Here is a 240-nt window from a genome sequence, read left to right as displayed (position 1 = left end):
GCCGCGGTCGCAGCGGTTCGCCAGCTCCCTCGGGAGCGAGGAGGCTGCTGGAGTCTCCATCTCCGCTTCTCGGGAGAGCAGCGTTTGTCAGGAAGCGGGGCTTGTGTTCAGCCCGAAACCCGTTTTGTTAACGCATTAACCACTGACCGTTTGCACTGTCCAGAGGCCTGCTGAGCTGAACGAGGAGACTGGAGCTGGCCGGGGGGCTGTATCCAGGCAGGAGGACGGGGAGAAGCTTTT

The sequence above is a fragment of the Buceros rhinoceros genome, unplaced genomic scaffold, assembly GCF_000710305.1.
Source record: "Buceros rhinoceros silvestris isolate BGI_N320 unplaced genomic scaffold, ASM71030v1 scaffold7331, whole genome shotgun sequence".
NCBI lineage: Eukaryota > Metazoa > Chordata > Aves > Bucerotiformes > Bucerotidae > Buceros > Buceros rhinoceros.
The sequence above is the reverse complement of the archived record's forward strand: the minus strand, read 5'-3'. Positions refer to the sequence as shown.